Source organism: Phascolarctos cinereus, unplaced genomic scaffold (assembly GCF_003287225.1).
Source record: "Phascolarctos cinereus isolate Bilbo 61053 unplaced genomic scaffold, phaCin_HiC Scaffold_3;HRSCAF=262, whole genome shotgun sequence".
Classification (NCBI taxonomy): Eukaryota; Metazoa; Chordata; class Mammalia; order Diprotodontia; family Phascolarctidae; genus Phascolarctos; species Phascolarctos cinereus.
This window is the reverse complement of record NW_027555736.1, coordinates 87613719-87638311: the sequence shown is the minus strand read 5'-3', so window position 1 is coordinate 87638311 and position 24593 is coordinate 87613719. Positions and strand designations below refer to the sequence as shown.

The 24593-nt window shown below is 39.7% G+C and overlaps 1 pseudogene; it reads right to left on the bottom strand.

Annotated features, from left to right (window-relative positions):
- The window catches only part of LOC110209614 (eukaryotic translation initiation factor 3 subunit C pseudogene), a 54244-nt pseudogene extending 33447 nt beyond the window's left edge, over positions 1-20797 (bottom strand).
- Between the last annotated feature and the right edge of the window lie 3796 nt (positions 20798-24593).

Genomic DNA, 24593 nt, shown 5'->3' with positions numbered 1-24593 from the left:
ATAGAGAAAAGGCTATTCACCTTTGTAATAAAGAGATCATTGGAGAGTGCATTTTCAATCAGGTAATGGAAGACAGATTTGTCAGGGGTTGAGAAGCAAGTGGGAATTGGCATTCAGAGAGGTCATTTAAAACAGTTTACATCAATAATTGGAGATACAACAATGCTGAGGGATGTTTCAGTTCTCCTTTGACCTAGAGCATGGGTGGGGAAATGATGGTCTTCAGGTGACATGTGGCCCTCTAGGTCCTCAAGTGTGGCAGGCCATATGTGGCCTTGAGGACACAGGTTCCACACCCCTGGCCTAGAGACTGGTTACCCTGCAAAATTCTCAATGGGAGAGGTAGTATTATCTAAAGAGAAAACTAGAACTCAGGGACACTATTCCATTGCTGTCCCCAGGGGCCTCTGGCAGATTGTGGTCCAAAGTTGAAAGAATTATATAAAAAAGGCTTAAATTACTCTCAAAACAATTAAAGACATGGTCAATATTTATAACCCACAGGCTCAATTCTGGTGGCTTTCTAAGTGTTATTTGAGATTCACTTATATCACAGTATATATTGATCATTTTAGTTCTTAGCTTATCTCTGTTACCAGGAGGCAGTTGGGAATATACTGGACTTTCAAAGGTTTTAACTTGTGCCAGGGCAAGGGAAACCCATCACCTTATTTTTAAACTATATTTGATTTCCTTGAAGTCTGAATAAACATTACTCAATAGTTGAAGTTACTTAAGCATCAATCACTTCCACTTCAATGAAAAAAGGTAAGGTAACTAAGATATAACAACGTAAAAAGATTGAAATTTAACCTAAAATGTCAAGTGCTTTCCAAGTCATTTCAGACTATTTTTTTAAAAATTCTTTTTTTATTATGGACTTGACAAACATCAGATTAGTTCTTGAGAAAGAAGTCTGAGGGTCCACGTACCCACAAGTTCACTGGAATTTCCTTTGAAGAATCGCACCTGACTGTGTAGGGGGACATTCTTAGAAATAGCAAGTCCTTGGTAAGTTCAGCAAGTTTAAAAATGGAAGCTAGCTATTTGTCCTCTATTTCCACATTACTTTTCCACCATTTTATACTCTTTCCTTTCTGACTCAGTAACCTTTCAGAAGGCTTCTAATTCCCAACTTTTGGGTCCTTTTAACTATTCCCAGCACATCCATTAAACCCTATTAAACTGAAAACCTATTAAATCTTTAATTAGCTAAACCCCATAAGTTTTCCCAGGTTCCTTCATGGTTCTGATAGCAATTAATCAACCAGCAAGTGTTTATTAAGTCCCTATTTTGTGCCAGACACTATTCTAGGTGATACCAATTCAACAACATCAATGAAATAGTTCTTGTCCTTACATTTTATAGGAGAAGGCAACATATACATATGTGTGTGTGTGTACTTGTGTACATATGAAACAAAAATAAATTAATTAGGGGGCAGGCAATAATAGGTAGGTAGTTGAGAGAAAAATGGATATAGAGGGTGATGCCTGAGCAGAGCTTTGCAGGAAACTAGGGATTCTAAGAGTCAGAGATGCCATTCCAGGAATGGAGGATGGCATGTGTAAAGGCACCAATATGAGAGATAGAATGTTATCTGTAAGTAACAGCAAGAAGGTCCTATTAGTAGGTCCTCAAAGCAGGTAATGTATGAGGCTGCAAAGGCAGGTTGGAACAAGGTTGTAAAGGGTTTTAAGGGGCTATGTGGAGTATCCTCCTCTAGAAAATTTAAAGAAAAACATAGACATTTCTTTTTTTATAATTAGATATAATTTTATAGTCACTATAGATGTCAAAATCAGCTCACCTCATCGAAACTGCAGGGCCGTACTACAGTGGAAAATATAGGAACATAAAAATGCATGGAATTCAGGAGACCCATGTTCTAAACCTGTCTCTACCCCCAACTAGCTGTGTGATGTGGATCTAGTTACTTCACTTCTATCTGCCTCATTTTGTACAGCTTTCCTAACAACAACAAATATTTACTAGGCTGTGTGCTGGGGAATATTCAGAGCTTCTATGTTATGGTCCCTCTCTACCATTAAGGAGTTTCCAGTCTAGTAGGGGGATTAGACACCAAAGGTTGCTAAGAGACTTATTTATTAAGTGTTTGATATGTGCTCAATATTAGGGATAACTAAGTGCTAGGGATATAAATGGAAAATTGAGATAGTCTCTGCTCAGGGAGCTCACATTCTAATGGAGGTTGAGCTGCAAGGCAGGTGGAAAAACCTAATAGTCCTTGGGGGACAGCAACAGAGCAAATAATAAGGCCCAGGGGTCTTTAGGATCCATCAACAGGTCAGATGGCAAGACCTAGCGGGATGTAGGATGCCATGGAAGCGCCAATGGTAAAACCCCGTGAAGTCTTGTATCTTACTGGAAGAGTTGTAGTTGGTGATTCCTTGCTTATTAAAGTGATGTAAGAGGTCTTGTCTGCTTTTGCAGTAGATAGGGAGGACCTTGGAACCAGAAAAATATGAGTTGGAATCCCACTTTTGATATATGCTGGCTGTGTGACCCTGGGCCAGTCACTTAGCCTCAGTGCTCTAGGCCAGAGGTATCACACACATGGCCTATGGACTACATGCTGTCCACAAATAATAAAATACAATATAGATAATATTACATTTTAAAATTAAGTCAATATGTGGCCCACAGGAATTTTTACGTATGGATTAGTGACCCCATTCTGTATGAATTTAGCACCACTGACAAGATTACAAATTGCACACAAGTTGTCAACCTGACTTGGTGGAAGGAGTTTGCTCACCAGAGAATTGCTTAAATCAATGAAATCACAGGTCCAGCTGGCCCCCATCCATAGAAGTTCATGTGAGTTTTCCTAAATTTCTCTGAATTCCTCATATTTGTTATTTCTTACTGCACAACCATATTTTATGAAATGAATGTGTCATAATTTTTGTTTCTGCCATTCTCCTGTAAAAAAATGTTGCTCTGAGTATTCTGGAATGTATTTGACCTTTGTTTCTGTCTTTGATTTCTGTGAGGTATATAATTGGTAGTCTTTTTGTTATTGTTGTTTTGTTTTGCAGTTTTCACCCATTGTTTCTAGTTCTTTCCTCTGGTTTTAAGCAGAAAGCTTAATCCCTCATTTGTGAGACTTATCCCTTCAAATACTTGAAAAGAGTAATCATGTCATCCTCTCCTCCCCCAATTAAGGTTTTTCTTTTCCAGGCTAAAACATCAAGTTTTTTTTTCAATTGATCTTTGCATGGAATAAACTTCAGGCCTCCATCATGATGATTTCTCTCCTCTCAAACTTATTAATATATTTCTCAAAATGTAGTGCCAATAATTACCCACAATACTTCAGATGTGGTCTGACCAGGGCAGAATACAGTGGAGATATTACCTCCTTTTTCCTGGAAGCTATGTCTCTCTTATGGCAGCCTAAGATCATTGCCATATTATATTGTTGGTTTGTCCTGAGCTTGCAGCACATTAAAACCCCCAGTAATTTTTTTTTTCAAATTGATATCTCTTGTGTCTCCTCCGTCACGTACTTGTGTTGTTGATTTTTTTGAACCCATGTGTAAGACTTTACATTTATCCCTGTGAAATGCCATCTTACTAGATTTGGACAGCAGTTGAAACTTTCCAGTGGACAGAGGAGAACCGTTTACTTCTCTTTGTTCTCCTCTCTTTCCTCTTTCTCTTTCTCTCTAGTTTGGAACAGGGAATCCTACGTGGTTTGGTGTCAAGTTAATCGTAAGTGGGCTAGTCAGGAAAGGTAATCTAATGCTACTCTATTTGTAGAAATAAATGTGACCTGAACCTTTAGGGTCTTGCTCTCTTTTTCTAGAAACCTGTTTGTTGGATTTGTATGTCTATAACGAACTAAGAAATTCCCTCAGAGTCTGAGTACTTACTGTTCCTCAATAAACATCTTTCTTTCTCTCTAGAGCAAAACTGTCTTTTTATTCAGTCCACTGCTTTTTAAAATCCCTTGTAAAAGAGAGTACTGGCCTTTAACATTTCTGAACTTAAAGACCAAGAGAAGGTCAATGGAAATGTCATCTGACCCACTGAGTTCTCAGAATTATTTCAGCTGAATAAGGGGAGATCAAGGAAAGAGGAATTTGAGACCTACTCTTTATTAAGAAAGACCCAGCCATCAAGATTTTCTATACTAAACATAGCCAGGATATCAACAATCCAGCTTGACAGAGTTTCACCTCTTTGAGGGGAATTCACTTGTCTTTTGATATTTCCACTTTCCTCTATCCAAGTTCTAACATTCTCAAAATGTGATCTGGATTCAAACATGCTCAAGGGCATTCATCTGAATGATCTCACCTTTGGCACTGAACTGGTCTTTGCAGGATTTGGTAGAACTGGATGTCCTTTGCTCATCTCTGTCAATTCATCCTTCTTCATTTCTCAGTACTGGCAAACCTCCCCCCCTCTCCAAGGCACAGTTTTATTATGATTGGCTGAAAGCCCAATCTATATGGCCTTCCTTCCTGCCCCTCCCAACCCCTTTCTTGCATTGGGCCCCTCACCTTGGCTTTTTCTGGGAGAAAGTTTAAGTGGATGTTTTCTTCAGGCTGTTTTAATCAAATGTCTGTTATCTTTTTTCTCTCTACCCCTTTCACCTCTCTCCTACCCCTACTCCTTTCCTGCTCCCCAAATACCTCCTACCCTGGATTCCAGCTAGGGGCTTTAGGAACAAAATGGCTTCTGATTATTATTTCTTTTCTTTTCTTTCTTTCTTTCTTTCTTTCTTTCTTTCTTTCTTTCTTTCTTTCTTTCTTTCTTTCTTTCTTTCTTTCTTTCCTTCTTTCCTTCTTTCCTTCTTTCCTTCTTTCCTTCTTTCCTTCTTTCCTTCTTTCCTTCTTTCCTTCTTTCTTCTTTCTTCTTTCTTTCTTTCTTTCTTTCTTTCTTTCTTTCTTTCTTTCTTTCTTTCTTTCTTTCTTTCTTTCTGATGTAGATGCTCTCAGGTTAGACATACAATTTTCCAATCTGAAACATGAAGAAAAAAGGCAATGTACTATGAAATTATTGTGCAAAATATTTTTTTTTGAGAAGGCCTCATAGCCCCCTTTTCCATGGTGTCATATCTGACCCCATTTCACACTGGAAAAATAAAAATTAAAACTCCGAGGGAAATTCCATTATAACACAGGTGAGCTGCTGGGGAAAATGACCAGTCTTACAAAAGTCACTAAACATGGCCATCTAATAATTTATTTTACTTGCTTATAATTTTTAATTGGCGTCACTGGTGGATTGTTTATTTCCAATAATTTGGGAGGAAAAAGCCATGCTCTCATCCTAGCTGTGGACTTGTTTGCCAAGTTTCAAACCAGAGCAGATTTTACTGCTGACTATAACTGCCTGAAAGAAGACTTATAAGGCGCAGCTGACAGAAAATTTACTATGGCAGTACTATTGACGCCATTATAATTAGCAGGGTGCCCCCCCATACTCCTCCCTCCCAAGGACTGACTTTCCAGGGTAAGATTTGAATCTTTCTCTGTGCACGTGAATGTCACAGAGCTGAAGCAAAAACATTACTTATGGTGAGTCATAGACCAGCATTAGGTTTTAAAGACTAATGCAGATCCTATAAATCTAACCCACATTCTTTCTCTGGGAATGACTGACTTTTATGAAAAAACCAAGGATTATAAATCTGAAACCTAAATAAGATACTTTTCAGCAGATAAACACCAATTTATGCATTGACTGAGCCCAAATTTAACCATTTCATAGTGCTACAGAAACTTGGGGAAAAGTTGTTCATACCGATCTACTACAGTTTTCCCCAAAAGGACATCAGAGGAAAGAAGGGAGCCAGAAAGACAGTGGGTCACCAGGAAGATGCCTATGAATTGTTTTTCTCCCCCTGAATTCTGGTATTTAATTTTCTAACATGTTATCATGTACTCAATTACAATTTTGCTCTTGGATGTGCTGCATTCTCATATAATGCAAGGAGGAATAGTAGAGAGAGTCCTGGATGCATATATCTAGGCATGTATGTAGTCTGGAGAATCTGAATTTAGTTGGTTCCTCTGATATTTTGGGGCCATGTGCAAAGTGGTTAACCTCTCTAAGCCTCAGTTTCTGAAAGATGGGAATAATAATAATAATATCTCTCAGGGAACAATAATATCTCATGAGATAATGTAAATAAAGTGTTACATCAATGTCATTTATTATTATTGTTGTAGCCCTAAAGGAATTTCACAGAATTTGAATTTATCTATGCCTGGAATGCTCTCCTTCTTCATCTCCATCTCTTAGAATCCTAAACCCCTTTTAATGCTCTGATTAAGCCTCCAACCTTTGTCTGTTAGTATCCCCTTCCCCATTACTTGGTATTTATTGTATATTTTACATGGTATTTGCTCATCTCTGTACATGTTTACCCCCAGTGTAGTGTAAGTTCTTTGAGGGCAAGGGTTTATTTTTGGTTTTGCATTCCTAGACATAGAAGCACATTAAAGACACCTATAAGTGCTTGTTGAATTGAACTGAAGTCATTTTTGTCATCCAAACTCTTCCTTGGGCTCTGTTTTTGAATCAAATATAAGCACATGCTGAACCATGTTTCAAAACCCTAGCTGAATGACTTTGGGCAAATGATTCCCTCTTGGTGGGCCTCAGTTTCCCCTTGAGTAAAATGGGGATAATAATAGCTTCCTTGCCTACTTCACAAGGCTGTTAGGAAAATTAAGTGGAATAATTTGCCTTTGTAAACTTTAAAACTATTGCAAATTGTATGTTACTGTTGTGGGTGGCGGTAGGGGGAGAGTAGGTGGAGAGTGGTGAAACAAGGACCACATAATTCTCATAAGGTCACTTCCAAAGCTAACATTTTATGGGACAGCTGTTCTTTGCATCCTTAACAAAATACGAGTTTTCCCATGTGGGCTCGATCAATTCAATCTCTGGCCTCTTTTCCATTTGCTTCTTCTTTTCATTGAATCCTCTGCCTCTGTATTGTAACTCATACCACTATCTTGTACAATGCACACTCCCTGAAACCCTCTAGTGCCCTTATCTTAACAGAGTCCAGGCTCAGCTTCTCCCAGCAGCCAGACTACTTAACCTTATCTGCCTTACACTTCTATATTTAAACAAGAGGAGCTCTTTGTTGTAGATTTCACTAAAAAAAAAAAAAGACTAGCAGATTTCGGACTTTTTGAGAAAGGGTATCTATCACTTTTATGTGGCATTTCAAAGGGGGAGGCATTTACTCAGCCTATAGACAAAAGCAGGCATCTGTGTTAATGAAGGACTGTTGATTTAATAATTAACTTTTAATACTAAACCAGCTCTGAGGGTAATAAGCAATTAGACTGAGTCATTGTTAAGTGAGTCACTCTGGATTTGGCAAGAGTTGAAAAATATATATATATATGATTTATAATGCGGACTGTTTCTTGGGACCCACCAGGAATTCCCATGGCTTCTCTAGAGTGGCCGGGTCCAGACAAGTAAGAGTTAAGGGGGTTGTCGCCAACACCACGTGCAAGGAGAACCTAAGCGTCTCCAGTGGAAACCTTTGTGGGTAGAGAAAGTAGGACATGGAGCAGTCATTCCTCACAGAATCTTGGATGAAGAAAGCAGCTTGGAAAACACAATGATTCACACTGTTTTCCTCCTACAGATATCGCACCTGTCTTTCCATGACCAACTCAAATGCTGCCACCCCAGTGCAGCCTGTCCCCATTGCCCTCAGCCAGGCATCCTTTGACCTTTCATCACAGAGCTGTGTTCCTCCCTCTCTTAAATGCTTGCCCTCACTAGATCTAGAGCTGGAAGTGACCTCCCTCATTTCATAATTAAGTAAAACAAGACTCAGGTTAAGTTGACTTGCCTGTGTTCACATAGCTAGGAAGCTGGGATTCCATTCCAAGTAGGGGTATACTGGTAAATGTTTAAAACTGACTCTGGGGGGCAGGGAATGCATTCAGAACACACTTTGTAGTTTAATCTGCACTATTAACTTGCTCTCCATCACTTTCTTAAGTCTAGACAGTCAACAAGACAATAAATTAAACCCAACTTTGTAGACTCGGCCAATTTCTGAGGTATAAATACTCACACTGAAAATTTAACAATTGGCTTTCTTTGTTTTTAATGCTAGTTAGCATCTACACAGCTCTTTAAGATAGATTTTCTCATTCAGTTCTTACAACAACCCCATGACCTAGGTGCTCTTATTATTCCCATTTTACTGATGAGAAAACTGAGCCTGAAAAAAAGGTAAAATAACTTGCCTAAGGACATGCCTTTGGCAGGATGCAAACTTAGGTATTCTCAACTCTATGTTGCTTCGTGCTTTAATTAGAGGATTTAATAATTTCACACTAAGATTATAAATAAGTTTAGAAATGTCACTCCTCTAGGGCAGCTAGGTGGTTGGAGCACTGGCCCTGAAGTCAGGAGGACCTGAGTTCAAATCCTGCCTCAGTCACTTACTCGCTGACTGATTGCATGTCCCTCCTCTATAAGGCATTTACAGGTTTTTGGATGGTGGTGGTGGTGCCCTAGTGTTTTTTAATAGGGAGGGATGAATGAAAATCCAAAATCGTGGGATTTTAATTATCTGCAAAGCTAGATAGGAGAAGGATCTGGCAGATAAAGAAGACTTCTGGCTTTCTAGTCACACTTTTTTTTTTAAATGGTAGAGGAGAGGGTAGCTTGGACCTGTGTTTTCATTTAGTTATGAAAGACACTTCAGCAGAAACTTAGTCTTAGTAGCATGGGGGATTGAAAAGTAAAATAACTTGCCCATGAGAACGTGTTACATGGGCAACTTGAATCCAGCTCTTGTGGACTCCAAGGCCACTTTGCTCCTGCACAGGGCCATGCTAGTGGGCAGCCTTCTCAATAATGGATTGGAGTCTGGATCTGGGTTTGAAATCTGGGTCTACTCATTACTTTTTGTACGACTGTGAGGAAATCATTCCTTAGGGCTTAGTTTCCCGATCTATACAGAGGGGAGATTGTCCTTCCTGTGTGACCTGTCAGCTCATGCCCAGTTCTTAGTCTATGACCTGTGGCTATAAGGTAGACCTACCAGCTCTGAATTCTATGATCAGATGTTCCTAAATACTAATGCCTTTTAAAATGCTTTCAATTTTGGGTCAAAAAAAAATTACTCCAGCGGAGGTCTTTAAAAAAGCTAGTTTAGTGGACCCTGTTCCCTTTATCGAACCAGTAACCACATTGGCCGCACTTTCATTAGAGGAAAACACAGGGAAAGGCAAAGAATGCTAGATCTGGAGATGAAAGAACAGAGCCCTATTGCTTCTCTGTGACTTGTTACCTGTATGACCCAGGGCAAGACACTTGGGCCTTTGTTTCCTCATGTGTAAAATGAGGGCTCTGGACTTAGATGACCCCTATGATCTCTTCCAGCTCTAAAGCTATGATCCTCCAAATGCCATTCAGTGAGATTAAGGGTTTGAGAAAGAGAATGGAAAAATGAGTTTGCTTTTTTTGGGTTACTACGTATTTTATAAGCCTACTTTTCCCTCAAGACTAGACCTCTTCCCCTTTCACTCCTCCCTCCACCCCAGGTTCTGAAGGGAACAGCACTCAATCTCAAGTGTAGGCTGGGCAGTGTGCCTAGTGGTGGTGATGGGGGTGAGCGTGTGGGGGTTGGGGAGGGAAAGAGATGAAGCACAGAGCTTTTGTATCTCTGAATAAGTGACTTTTCTCCTAACACAGTAGCACGTCTTCACACTGAAAGACCCACAGGAGCTGATATTATTGAATACCTTTAAGGCACACTGGATCAGGATGCATTCCTAGGTAGCAGGAGGTAGAAAAATAGTTAATATTTGACGTAAATCTTTGGGCCACTTGAGTGCTCTCAATAAAGAACATTGCTCTATTTCTGCTTCCTCCACTTCCCCCTCCCCAAGTGGAGCTAACAACCTCTCTGGGGTCCCCTAGTTAGCTTTCCACACAATAGCAAGTGAAAGTTTAAAGAGAACAGTGTAGATAGAGGGAGTTAGAAGCAGGAAATCCCTAGGCAAAATACAAGAATGGTTAAAATGAAATTTAAAGGAATACATTCTCCATGGGTTAGATATGGGAGATGGAGTGCAGAAAACAATTCAAGCTCCCCTCCCTGGGCCTCAGTTTCCTCCTCTGTAAAATAGGTTGTATTAAGTGATCTTACGGTCCCTCTGGGCTCTAACAAGCAGTGATCGATTTAAATCCTTTGCTGTTTCTCTAAGATCCTTCCCTGGCTCAGAATTCTGATTCCCTCTGTCTGGCCCATTCCAGCCACAACCTTATCAGCGGTAAGTGTTGATCTTCCCTCCCAACAGAAGGAAAATGATTAACAGATTCTAAAAGACAGTTGCCCGTTACCTCGTTAATTTTTTAGATAATGCTTTTAAAAATATATACGTTTTTATTGACTTTTCCTTCATGATGAGAGAGGCTATTTACACATTGTGGGGGTAGCTTTGTCAACTTGCTCTCATTCTTTGAAAAAGATTTAGCAAAACCCCCCCCTTGGGGGGAGAGGAGAAGAGTGGAAAAAAATTTAAAAATAAAGTCTAATGCTGAAAAACCAAGTCCTGGCTCAGTTTTTGCTACAATTCTGTGACTTTTATTTTTCTGACTGTCAATTAAAACTTACTTTATTCTTTGGGGAAAAGATAAGAATCACATTTGTCAAATTTTGTTCCATGTCAGGCATTCTTAAATGAGTGCAAACAGCATACCTTTGGTTTCATCAACTCAAGGGCAATTATGTTTTGGTTTGGGATTTCAAGCATATAATGCATCATAAGCCTCAAATCTATATTCATTTTCATGCGAAATTAATTATAGAAGAAATTCGAAATTGCAAAGTTTTTTTTAAAAGCAAAAAAAAAAAAACAACCCAAAACCTAGATAATGCATGAGGAAGCCATTTGAAATGTTAAAGTGCTAAAAAAAAAAAAAGATAGGGTTATTATTCAGTTTGAAATAATTATTAAATGAAAAAGCATGATTCCAACACTCCCTCCACCTCACACTGCGCAACAGTACCTTGATGCTCAGTAGGACTATATTTCTTTGCCAGTTTTATTGGAAAGGCAAATTTAGGCTCAGTAGGGGACAAAGACAATAACATTCTTAAGACAACAATGTCTCAACTCTCTTCCTGGTATCTGAAAGAAGGGGACTTTCAGCCAACTTTGAATTCTATACACGTGGTATGCATAGATGTACCGGACAGACCCTTTACTTGTGTAAGGGTAGATTTGAAATCTTTGCCCCTGGATGAACTGAAAGTGACACTGAAGGGAATCTGATTGAAACAAATTCTCTTCTGGTTAAGGGATCAGGGCTTAAGATCTGGCTAATTATCTAGGTTGACACCCAGCCCCCCCTTGCACTTGCAAGCTTTCCCCAACATTTATGACTGTCTTTTACAATCCATCATCGAATTTCAAACGAGAACATTTGCATTTTTGTCTCCTCCAATCCACCATGCAGGTTGCCAAAATAATCTTCCAAAAACCTTTGATCAAGTCTCTCCTTGCTCAAAGCTTTCAGTGGCTCACTGCTGCCTATAAGCAGAAAACTTCTGACAGTGCAGGCAATACATTGAATGTCCTCTTCATCCTGGTTGATGACATATTCTCCTTATCGCCCCACTGCTTCCTTCCACCCACTCACCCTTAGTCAAGGCAATCTATGGACTGTTCTCCAAACATACTTTGTTCACTCCTACCTCCTTGTTTTTATTCATTAACTTTCACCTCCCCCTCCCCTGAGTCTACCACTTATCTTAAACCTACTCATCCTTCAAGGCCCACCTCCTCCAGAATCCTTCTCTGGCCCCTCCAAGCCTATTGTTCTTGGCAATAAGTTTACTGTTCATTGCACTCATTTGACAATTAATCACGTCCAGCCTAGGGGCACCTCTTATACTGTAGTCTCTATGGTTATTGTCAAGTTTATCCAGAGCTCTTCAGAGAACCGGATACTCTGAGCCTACTCAATGCATTCTGGTTCTTTAGACTTGGCTAGAGTGGGGATGTCCCTAGCTAGATGGAAATAACCCTTCAGAAGACCCAATTATTTTATCTTATTCTGTGCTCACCATACAGCCTTCTGATTTTATAATTTGGTCTCCTGAGCACACTCATTTACCAGGACAGAAAGTACCCTGTGAGGATAACTGTTATCAGTTCTTGTACCCAGTATGGTTCCCATTATAAATGAGCAAATTTTCATTCTTGTTAAGTCAGGCTCTTGCCCTTGTGAATATTATTAGTGTGAATCAGCTTCCCCAAACCTGGTTACTACTGATACGCTAATAAAATTGAGTTTCTGAACCCATGAAGTTGAAGACCAGATCCTGGATTCCATCAAATTGAATAGAGACTTGGGGGAGTCATAGACTTAAAATTAGAAAGAACGTTGTTACAAGTCATCTTATTTTATAGATGAGAAGACTGACGCCCAGAGTTAAGCAACTGGTCCAAGGTCACACAGAATGTGTTGTCAGAGTTAGAATTTGAACCTAGGTCCTCTTCCACTATGTTCTACTATATCTTTTTTTTCTTTTTTTATCTTTTTTATTTCAAGTTTTGAGTTCCAAATTCTCTCTCTCCCTTACTCCCTACCCTCCCCCCTCCCTGAGTCGATAAGCAATCAGATTTAGGTCATACATGTGCTATCATGTAAAACATTTCCAAATTAGTCATTTTGTACAAGAAGATCTGAATAAAAGAAAAAATAAAAGAAAGTTTAAAATATCACACTTCAGCCTGTATTCAAGCAATATCAGTTTTTTCTCTAGAGGTAGATACTATGCTTCATCATTCATCCTTTGGGTTTGTCTTGGATCATTGGATGTTAAAAATAGCTAAATTGTTCACAGTTCTTCATCGAACAATATTGCTGTTACTGTGTACAACATTCTCCTGGTTCTGTACACTTCACTGTGCATCAGTTCATGTAAGTCTTTCTAGGTTATTCTGAAATCATCCTGCTTGTCATTTCTTATTGCATAATAATATTCCATTACAATCATATACCACAGCTTCTTTAGCCATTCCCTAATTGATGGGCATCCCTTTAATTTCCAATTCTTAGCCACAACGAAGAGAACTGCTATAAATATTGTTGCACAAATAGGTCCTTTCCCCTTTTTTGGATGTCTTTGGGATATAGACCTAGCAGTGGTATTGCTGGATCAAAAGGTATGCACAGCTTGGTAGCCCTTTTGAGCTTGGTTCCAAATCGTTCTCCAGAATGTTTAGATCTGTTCACAACTCCACTAACATCCAAGATTTTCCTTTTTTGTCATATTAGCCAATCTGATAGGTGTGAGTTGGTACCTCAGAGTTCTTTTAATTTGCATTTCTCTAATCAATAGTGATTTAGAACATTTTTTCTTATGCCTATAGAGAGCTTTGATTTCCTTGTCTGAAAATTGCCTGTTCATATCCTTTGACTTGTTTATCAATTGGAATTCCAATAATCTTACTGGTTGTAAAACCTTGGGAAAAAAAAATCGCTTTGCCTCTCTCAATCTCATGTTCTTCATATGTAAATCAAAGAAAGTAGGATCTCTAAGATCTAAATTCAAATTCTGTCTCAAATACTTAATAGCAGTGTGACCCTGGTCATCACCTAACCTCTGTTAGCCTCAGTTTCCTTGTCTGAAAAAGCTATAATAGCACCTACTTCCCGGGGTTGTTCTGAGTATCAAATGAGATAAATACGTAAAGTATCTTGAAAATCTTAGAGCATTACTTAAGTGCTAGCTATTATTACTCTCCTAACATCCCTTCTATTCCATGATCCCATGAGTCTATTAATGAAAAAAAAATCCTAGACACAGGCATATCTATTCTGGAATATGCCTTAGTGTTAATGCTCCATAGTTAAAGAACACAACCAGATTCCCCCAGATGAGACTCTGATATGTGTTTTGGTTCAGGCAGGGGTCTTCAGGGCCATAAGAGGATACCAGGATGAGGAGAAGGTATGGGGGATTGAGTAAATGGTCATCCCATCAATTTCTGATTCTTAGCCATTGCAAAAAGAGCTGCTATAAATATTTTTACACAAATAGGTCCCTTTCCCTTTTTTTGACTCTCTTTGGGATATAACTCTAGTGTTGCTGGATCAAAGGGTGTGTGCAGTTTTATAGTCCTTTGGGCATACTTCTAAATTGCTGTCCAGAATGGTTGGATCAGTTCATAGCTCCAACTACTGTATCTTTTCCATTACACCACAATAATTCTCTTGGGGTTGCAACCAAGCTCTATTTTGATTATATCAAGTCTTTGAGACCATTTAGCAACTACCATTCAAAGTACATTCAAGCAAAATGAATAGATCATAAACTCCATAGGGTCAGGAATGTTGTCACATTTAAATTCTTTGGGGGATACAAAGCACTCTGTACCCATTTGGTTGGTTGGTAGGTACTTAATAAATATTTGTTGAATTTATCCTTTTTTTTTTTTTGAGTATAGCGCTTATCTTCCCAATTAGATTGTAAACTATCACAGGGAAGGGAAAATATATTGCCTACCTTTGTAGCCTCCTCAGGGCCTTGTACACAGTAGGTACTTAATCTGCTATTAGATAATTAATTTCAGTCATTATGTGTGTAGTTGAGTTTTATAAAAACTGTTAAGGTGGTTGTAGTCATTGCTCTTGTTGCTAAAGAGAGACATAAAAATATTTTAACTACACATTTAAGTTCACATGAAAGCACATATAGAGTTGAAGCTTCATTTTGTGCCTTAAATCCCTTACCAAAACCCAATGAGCTCAAATTCAGAAGGCAAACCTTCCAATTTCTTTGCATTTACCAACTCCTTACGTACAATTTAGCAAAGGCATGTTTATCCTTCTAAGCCTCTTGGGTCAGGCCTGGGTTTTCTCAACGTTCCATTGACTTGCCTAATGTACGCTCATGTCTTTTCCCCTTTCTCCCTGCTCCCAAATATATAAAGTCATGTTAAGGCCATTCTCTTTAGAGGAAGGGAGTTTAAAAGTAAACGGCAATGGAAAACTCTAAGAAGGCCTAGGATGTAGGGGGTGCAATGGTGTGCCTGAGGGAACCTAGAGTGACATTTCACCCTGAAGTTCTGGTTTAAATCAATCTGGGGAGGTTGAAGGTACTCTATGGGTAGTCTATATTGGCTCATTTTAGGCAGGGGCAGCAGGTGCTGCTATCTATTATTGGCCGTTGCTAGGGCTAAATGTCGGTCCTAGTTGCCTAGAGATGAGGCTGTCCTATACATCGTGATTACAAGGCCGCTGACAAAATGAACTCCTCTGTTCAGATCAGCCACACTGTCTCCATTTGCTTTCTTCTAGCCAGGTCCATCTGTTGCTGTAATTGGCCAGGTGGTATTAACTCATTTGAAACACAGTCACTGGTTCCATAAATATACCAACTCATCAAGAAATTATTGATCTGGTTGTCAGGAGGCCTAGGGTCTAGTATGGGTTTTGCCATTAGCTTGCTGTATGAGCTTGGACAGGTTGTTTAGTCTCTCTCTGGGCCTCAGTTTACCCAACTGTAAAATGAGGATCAGGTAACATCTCAACTCTTATCCTATGAATTATAGTCAAAAAAGCCTGAGGTTTTTGGCATCGATAGACCTGGACTTGAGTCCCAGTTCTTCTACCTTGTAGTGGTGTGTGACCTTAGGCAGGTTTCTTTGCATTTCTAAGTCTCAATTTTTTCATCTGAAAAGTGGGCATGATAATTCTTGCATTGCTTATACTATACTTGGTCATTAGGAGACTCAAGAAATATGTGTAAGATACTTTGTAAAGCATAAAACACCATAAAATAATAACAATAGCTAGCATTTCTATAATACTTCAGATTTGTAAAGCATTTTATGTGTGTTATCTCATTTGAGGCTCAGAAGAACCCTGAGAGACAATGCTGTTGTTACTCTAATTTTACAGATGAAGAAATTAAACTGGGAATAGGTGAAGGGGTTCAGGGTCACACGGTAAGTGTCTGAGGTATCCTTTGAATTTAGATCTTCCTAAGTTTTGCATCAATAGACCTGGAGTTGAGCCTCAGTTCTGTTACCTAATGGTTATGCAACCTTGAGCGGGTTATTTTGCTTTTAAAAATTTTGATTTTCTCATCTAAAAAATGGGTCCAATTAAGCCAAGGTTTTCCTGTCCCTTAGACCTGTGCTCCATCCATTATGCCTCAAATAAGCTTTTGTTATTACTTTTTTGCTTGTCTCTTAAGTACCTGTGTTGGCAACCCCTCATTTTCTGTTTTCATCCCCGAGTACCCTAGTGATCTCATTGCCTCTGAATTAATTACATTCCAGCGCTGTTGTATTGGTTGTTTCATATTAAGGATGACATGTATGTTTGATAGCTCAGACACCATAAAATAGCCCATAATGACACTATGGTGATGAGCAGGTTGTCATAAAGCCACTTGGCTGTGCAGAGAGGATGGGGAAGAACTTTCTGTTTGTGTGTGGCCCTGGGAAATGCCAGCATCCCTCCTAAGTGGAGCTCCCTCTGCTGCAGGTGTCCAAGAGACATGTTCATATAGACTTGTTAATCTCAACTAAAGTCTTTTCCATGTCTAAATCTTCTACTTTTACAAATGAGGAGACTGAAGCCTAGAGAGGTAACTGACTTTTACATGATCACAATGCTGATAAGGAGTAAAAGCCAGGGTTCAAACACAAATTTTCTGCCTCCAAACCCAGTGGTCTTTCTACTATATGTCCCTTCCCCCCATGGAGGATAATAATCCCTACCCTTTCCCATGGAGGATTGTGAGAATCAAGGGAGCTAAGGAATGTGAAATCCCTTTCAAACTACAAATGTTACACAAACTGACAGAATTTTGTATATTCGGTGGTGCTCTCTCCTGACAGCCCACAAAGGTTCTAATCATTTATATATATGATGGTCAGCTAGGTGGTGCCATAGTGCACAGAGAGCTGGGCCTAGAACCAGGAAGAACTAAGTTCAAATATGGCCTCCTGTGCTTACTAGTTGTATGATCTTGGGCAAATCATTTAACCTTTGTCTACCTCATGTAAGATGAGGGTAATAACAGCACTTACCCCCCAGGGTTGTTGAGAGGATGGAATGAGAGAATATTTGTAAAACCCTAAGTAAGCACAGTGCCCTAATACAAATGCTAGGCATTATTATTATCATTATTATTATAATTAGGTTATTATTGTGATATGTTATCAGTGTTATTTTTATTACTGGAAGGCGAAAGGGAATCATTGTTTTCTGCATTTTGTGAATTGTGAAATAAATGGGAGAAGAAACTTATAGTCACTAAAGGGGAGAATTGTCACTTTGTTTGATTCAGTTTCCTATAGAATCAAACTCCTGAGATGATAGCCCATTTTTCCTGTAGACAGATTTTTTTTTTATGACTTGGGGAAAGAACTTATGAAGGGACAGCTGTAGGTGGAAGGGAAAGACTTGAATCTGTCCAGAGGAGTTATAGTAAAATTTGGAAGAGATGAGTTGAGTTGAGAAGAGATGAAGGCTGTTTGCCCAAGGTCACACAAAAAGGACAATGGATTTAGAGTCAGGAGACTTGGGCTATCATCATCATTAACATAAGCAATAACCATTTTTAAGTCCCTACTATGTGCCAAACACTATGCTTAGCACTGGGGATACAAAGAAAGGCAAAAACATGGTCCTTTCTCTCAACGAACTTAGTCCTAAATCTGTCATTCACTAACCATGTGACCTCAGTTAAGTCACAACCTCTCAGATCCTCAGTTTCCTCAGAGTGAAGGACTCTCTTTTTACATTTAAGACTTGGCTCTAGCACTTAGATTAGGAAGGACCTCAGATATCTCCTAGCCAAACTTTTCCTCCTGTATTCAAGTCTTCTGCCTCCAAGCCTTTTGTTTTTCCACTATAGCATACTTTGAAAAGAATATGTATAGCCCTTGTTTCAGAGGTTCTCTTATAAAATAAATGACCTGGGTACATCTTGAGGACTTCTTACTCTCTCTCTCTCTCTCTCTCTCTCTCTCTCTCTCTCTCTCTCTCTCTCTCTCTCTCTCTCTCTCTCTCTCTCTCTCTCTCTCTCTCTCTCTCTCTCTCTCTCTCTCTCTCTCTCTCTCTCTCTCTCTCTCTCTCTCTCTCTCTGCCACTACTCAATTGACCTGAGAACTTCAATATCAAGAAGTGCTATCAATTGGCTGAACAAATTTATGGTATATGAACATAGTGGAATACTTGTGTAACATAAGAAATGATGGAAGGAACAGTTTCTGGGTGTCTTGAGAAGACACACATGTGAACAAATTTGAAGAGATATGAGCAGAACCAGGAGAACAACTTATAAAATGACAACAACATTGTAAAGGCAAACAATTTTGAAAGACTTAAGAACTCCAATCAGTGCAATGACTGAACGAGATTATGAAAAATACTACTCACCTCTTGACAGAGCGGTGAAGGACTCAAGATGCAGAAGAAGGCATAAAGTTGCAGATATAGCCAATGCAGGAGTTAGTTTTGCTTCACTATATGTATTTGTTGCAAGGATTTCCTTCTCCTCACCCCCAGCCTCCCAACCATCACCCAGGGAAAAGGAAAAAGGGAGAGAAAATAAATTCTTGTTAATTTTAAAATAGTAAAGTGAAGGGTTTTTTTAAACTTCAATATTTGGTATTTCCCACAGGTAGCCATTATCTCCCCTTATATGCACATAGATACCCAAGGCTCAAAAGAGGAACCATTTTATGTACAAGTTAATGGAAATAGGTAGCACTTAAATTCTAGTCCATATGAAATAACAATACTCCCTTTCCCAAAGAAAAACCCTCCCCAAATCAAACAATTAACAATTATTTATTAAACTCCTACTTGTGCCAGCTACTGTATTAGACACTGGAGACTTGTGCCATTGTTTGTAACTGACTTCTGCCCTGGGCAGGAAGGCAACAGCCAAGAACAGTCTGGGTTTGTCACCCTGAATTATCACTCTTCACCATGGCTTCGTGCTTTCCAGCTTCGCAGACAGCAAATGGAGGATTTACACACAGCCTATCTCTACTCCTGCTGTTCCATCGCAATTATGTTGCTTTCCTCCAGCAGGAACTCTCAGAAGGTGCTGCTAATCATTGATTCCCACTCCTACCCTCAGCCACCATACTACCAAGCTTTTATGTTACCCTCCTCATCTTCCAATTCTGTTGGCAGATCTCCATAACTGGCAGTTCTGCCCTCTTCAAAAAGACTTGCCACCCTCTGTTTCAACTCCCCAGCAGTAGCTCCTGTAAGGCACTCTGAAGTTCTACTCTTTACCAATAGATGGCACTCATCACCCTTTTTAGGGGATCAGCTATCTCAAAGTATGTTATCTTTTCAATTACTCAAAAACCGTATCTCCCTTTTTCTTAGATTTTCTTTTCTACACTATCACCATGGCCCCCATTTTATACAATAGGCTGAGAGTGGGGCGGAGTATGTGCCTATACAGGAACTTTTTACTCTTGCATGGTATAAGCTAGCCTCCTTCTTCCACCACATTCCTACTGGTACATCTTTTCTTCAGATCAACACTTCATATTGGGTCTTAGGATTTGGGTAAGCACACTCATTTTCTCTCTGATTGCCCCTTCACACTAGTTTTCTCCCCGAGATATCTGACCTGGATTATTAAAATTACCTGGGGGTCACTTCCTCAGATATCTAAAACAAGTAGACTGATAGCACAATGTGAAGGTGCAGAGAACAGGGAATTATCTGTCATCCCTGGTACAGTAGACCTGGCTTATATGGAAAATCCATTTTGCCAGCAACATTGTCACAAATGGGCTTGAGGCCTAGATAAAAAGATTTGATTTTTTCTAGAAGTCTGGATTAAGGTAACTTCTGTCTTTTGACTAGCGTTGGACTTCTTTTCATTCTCAACGTAACTGAAACAAGCAATTGGGAGTTAAAGCAAACAATAGCTGAGCTTTGACCACAATATCAAATGATGTTTGTTCTCTGATTGTACAGAGCTTCTGACATTACCTTGTAAGATATGCTATTTTGCCGCCAAGATTACATTCCTATTGCATGAAATCAATCTAGATTAATTTAGTAAAACAAACATAAAAAGAAACCATACCTGGAAAAGAGTTTGATTCATAAGGGCCCCAAATAACATGAAGAAATTTGGGATAGGCCCAACAATTCTTGCTAAACTTTCTGGAAACATGGTTTTTTCACAGGCAGCAGTTGGAGTGTAGAGGTAGAGAACACTGAATTTGCCTTCAGGCAACTAGGGTTCAAATCTCTGCTCTGCTACTTGTCAGGTGTGTGATTATAAGTAAATCACATACCCCTTTTGAGCCTTGGTTTCCTCATTTGTAAAATGAGGGCAATAGTGCTTCAGACTTTAGAGGGCTATTGTGGGAATTGCTAGAAATGACAGATAGGAAAACTTCTTGTAAACAGTTTAGCTTTTTTTTTTATTGGTTCATGGTATATTTCAATCTTTTTTTTATAAAAGATTCATTAATTTATTTATTTTTAGTTTTCAACATTCACATCCACAAGATTTTTGAGTTCCAAATTTTCTCCCTATCTCGTCCCTCCCCCAAACTCAAACAGTTTAACTTTCTGAGAGGACTGAACTTGGAATTAGTGAAACAGGAGTTCAAGCCCTGCCTTTGACACATACTAGTTAGGTGACTATAGGAAAGCCACTTACCCTCTCAGCGTCTCAGGCAACTGTCCAAGACTGTGGATTGAAGCAAGGGCGGCTAGTTTCCATCTGCCATATGCTCCCTCAGCTGATGAAATCATGGGTCTATAATCCCCCCTCCCCTTAAAAAAAAAGGGTTGTCACATAGTGAACAAGCTGACCGCAGCCTGCCTTTCCAACCTAATCCTTCCTCTTTCTCTCAACTTTTCCCAAAGTTGTTTATTCACAGTACCCCCAAAGCACCCTTGACTCTTCTTCCATACCTCAGCTCCCTTTGCTCATGGGGTTCTATTTGTGACTATATCCTTCTAGGCCCAAGCCTACAACACTTCATCCTCCATGAAAACTTTCCTGACCCCTTGACTTAGAAGAGCTTCCCTCCCCCATTCATGGCCCAAATGCGCTTTGTCATTTATACTATTGAGAAGATACTTATCCTGCGCTACTTTGTCTTATTATCTATGTACATGAGCTCTCTCATTGACTAAATCTTTAGTGCTTGGATGGTAAGGACTGCATGCTCCCCCTAAGACTCATTAAGGAGCCCCCAGCACCTAGCACATTACTATTGAATTTTTTTTTTGAGGGGGGAGAAGGACCAGACCCCTCTCACTGACTAAATCATAGTTCTTGGATGGTAAGACTGCATACTTCCCCTGTATCCGCTAACCCCACCAGGACCTAATATATTATTATTGGAAACTCTTGGGTGAAGTACCAGACCTGTGATTTCATTAGTATCAGGAATTTCACCATGAGGAAATTCCCTTTCCCGATGAAGATTGACACTTGCTCTCTCAGTTGTTGTTGCTCTATTGTATTAGTCATGACTGACCCCATTTGGAGTTTTCTTGGCAAAGATACTGGAGTGCTTTGCCATTTCCTTCTCCAGCTCATTTTACAGATGAGAAAATTGAGGCAAACAAGGTTAAGTGACTTGCCCAAGGCCACACAGTTAGTAAGTGTCTGAGGCTGGATTTAACCTCAGGAAGATTAGTCTTCCTGATTTCAAGCCCAGCACTCTGTCCTCTCTACTTATAGTCTTAGAGGGTCACACAACTACTATGTAAAAGGCAAGACTTGAATCCAGGTCTTCCTAACTTCCAGGCCACCTTTCTCTATCCATGACACCAGGTTACCTTTCACAAATAGAAAGAGAATATGTGTGTGTGTGCGTGTGTGTGTGTGTGTGTGTGTGTGTGTGTGTGTGTGCGCGTGGTCCCCAAATGAGTGAAAGAATATATAATCTCTGGCATTTAAAAAACCCCTCTAACCCACCTCCCTCCCCATAGCCAACCCCCAGCTTGGCTCTGCTTAGGAGAAGCCGCTTCTGCTGTCTTGTCTTACTGAAATAATGATTATTGTTTTTCTCTTCATTTAGTCTAACTCCACGTTGTTCTCCATCCCACTGGTTCTTCCTGATGTTTAGATCCTGAATCCATGGACCCATGAGAAATTTGAATTTGGCCAATCCACTTCCTTTGCCCTACAATAGAATTATGGTAGGTCCCTTAGGAGCCGGTTTCATGATAAACCAAGAAAGTGTGAATGTCCCGGCATCTCCTTCTTTCTCTGCTCCACGAGCCATACTTTCCAGCTTGGCAGACAGCAAGGGAGGATTTACACAATGCATTTCTCCACTCCTGCTGTTCTGCTTGCAGCAGTATTAAGAACTCTGGCATTGCTGCTGGCAAAATCCATTCCGTGGGGAGCACTTCTCTACCTCCCACCTAGCTGCTCAGCAGCTCTATAAAATCGGCACGTTCTAAGAGTAGACAAAGTCCTGGCCAGAACAGATAGGATCAGGAACGAAAGAGGGAGCTGTGAAACTAGACAGAGGGCCAGGATCACAAGTGTTAGATGAAAACAGAGCAGCTCAGACCATAGACAGAAAAAAACCCAGGGCAGCTGCATGATCCTAGACCATGTTGTCAATCCACAGAGACTGATATAGAGACCACAAGATGATAGAAAGCCTTTGGAGCCAGAGGACCTGAGTTCAAATCCTGTTTCTTTTACACTTCTTTTATGACCTTGGGCAATTCACTCAACCTATTTGGGCTTCAATTTACTCAATTTACCCATTAATAGTTGAACTAGATAGATGAGCCTATAAAGTGTTAAAGAGAAGAAACTATGTCCATAGAAAGACAGGCTGGAAACATTGGTTTAAAGCAAGTGGTGTGCTCTGAAGACCCAGGAGGAAAGGAGAAAGGATGACAGAAATAGCACTTGACCTTCACACAGCTCTAGTCACTTTGGGGAATTTCAAGTCTCTTCTGAACTGATCCAGTATATTTCCCTTGGGTTGAATGGTTAGCTATCACACGGTATGTTAGCTGGGAGTGAAAATTCACAGGCAAAAAGAGTGGCCATCTTTTTGTTTAAATAATCTGACCTAGTTAAAGCTCAAGAACAGTTTACTAGAAGTCAACTTTATAATACCCTATGTACAGACTTGGGCAATAGACGCCTATTCTGAAAATCAACGCCATGTGTTTTTAATCTACTGCAACTCTAAAGAATGAAGGGATAGAGTAGCACTACTGGAGTTTAAACCCAAGAATCTAGAGTTACTAATTCCTCCAAGTTGAGTCTGACATCTCTAACGTGTATCAGAATATTTAAAGAAGGAGGGTGAGGGTATAAAGGATTGCTGACCACATCTCTTCCTCTTCTTTCTTGGGCCCAGTTTCTAACCTCTCTCTTTCTGTAACTGCTTTCATCCTCTCCTTCCTATTATGAATCCACCAGTAAGTTTGAGGGTAGCAAGTTGAGAGCAGAATGAGCAGGCCCTCCCTCACCATCTTTTGCCTAGACCATTTAAGTAATCTCCTAACTGGTCCTCTCTCCCATCTATCCTTGACACAGTTACCATCTTGGTATTCCTGCAGTATAGGTTTCACTGTATCATTCTCCTGCTTGAAAAATTTCAGTGGCTTCCCAGCCCCTCAACAATAAAATATAAACTCCTGGTTGGCATTTAAAGCCCTTTAGAATCTGGCTTCAATCTATCTTTCCAGTCTGTTTTTATATTATTCTCCCTCATATACTTTCAGCCAAACCAGCCCACTTCATATTCCCCATGTAAATCATTCCATTTCCAAATTATCCTTCCGCACAAGTAGTCTCCTATGCCTGGGATACTCTTCTTCCTTACTTTGTCTCTTGGAACCCATAATTCCCTTCAAAGCTCATTTCAAGTGACACTTACTATATAAGACCTCTCTGGACACTTATTAATCGCCTCATCTTTACCCTCTCTCCACCCCATCACTTTGTAATTTTTAATTTCCTTATTTAAATATATGTTATTTCCCTGTTTATTGAAGGCAGGGACTGCTTTTTTTTTGTCTTCATATCCCCTGCACAATGACAAACACACAGTAGGACCTGAATAAAAGCTTATTTAATTTCATTGAAATACTAAAAGAGAATATCCAAAAAAAAGGAGACCCTGCTTGTTGTATCTGCATTCTTTCCTATTCTGGTTGGTAATCAAGGCTTCTGTCCCTTGGGACTCCAGCCCTTTCTACCCAAAGGTCCTGAAAGTCACAAACAAACTAGATTATGAAATCCAGAAGAGAGTGAGATTGAAAATTTCATGGAAGAGGCAGAAAAATATTACCCATGGACCTTGGTTTCCTCCTCTGTAAAATGAAGGGAGTTGGATTGGATGACCCCTAAATTCTTTCCCGTCTCTGAATCTATAATTCTGTAAATAGTTAATAGTCAATGAACATTTGCCAAGCACCTACTGTGTGCCAGGCACTATGCTAAGCACTGGGTTCCACCTCATTCAGTATCCTGAATAGGAATGAATTGACCTAATTGATTCAAAGAAACTGGTTTGCTTATGATTATCTAATGACAATAATAAAAGCTAACATTTACATG